Source organism: Sinocyclocheilus grahami, unplaced genomic scaffold (genome assembly GCF_001515645.1).
Source record: "Sinocyclocheilus grahami isolate Dianchi unplaced genomic scaffold, SAMN03320097.WGS_v1.1 scaffold355.1, whole genome shotgun sequence".
Classification (NCBI taxonomy): domain Eukaryota; kingdom Metazoa; phylum Chordata; class Actinopteri; order Cypriniformes; family Cyprinidae; genus Sinocyclocheilus; species Sinocyclocheilus grahami.
The window spans coordinates 1,433,392-1,433,862 of record NW_015505534.1 but is presented as its reverse complement, the minus strand read 5'-3'; positions in this window follow the sequence as shown (position 1 = coordinate 1,433,862).

Below are 471 nucleotides of genomic sequence, written 5' to 3'. Positions count from 1 at the left end.
CCTCTTATCATCTTTTAAAGGCCTTATTTTGATAGTATCGCTAGAGTAAAGTCATTGCGAAGTTCCAATTTCATTTAACTAGATGATCTAACTCCCTTAGGTTTAACCGTTAGAGTAGCTATCTAATGTGTCACCTAATGCAGATTTGATCACTGCGAGCCAGTAGACTGATTGAAATGTAAATGGGAGTTTTTAAATCCTTGATCAAGTGAAATTTGTATAACAACAGCGAAGAAACCCTGTTGTTCATATTTTTATTTGTGTACCTGGCAGCGAAGAAATCCTGCTACACACACATTGTGCAGTTAAGTGCACAGATGATAGATTCTGTTGGGATTGGACTGTGTTCTTGTGATAACTGCAGTAAAATTCCGTTAGAATGAGAATAGCCTCTAAACGTTCTCAATTCAAGCACGATTGGAGTTAAGGCACAGTACCTTAAACTAACGCTAGAGGGCAGGCTGTTTAAGT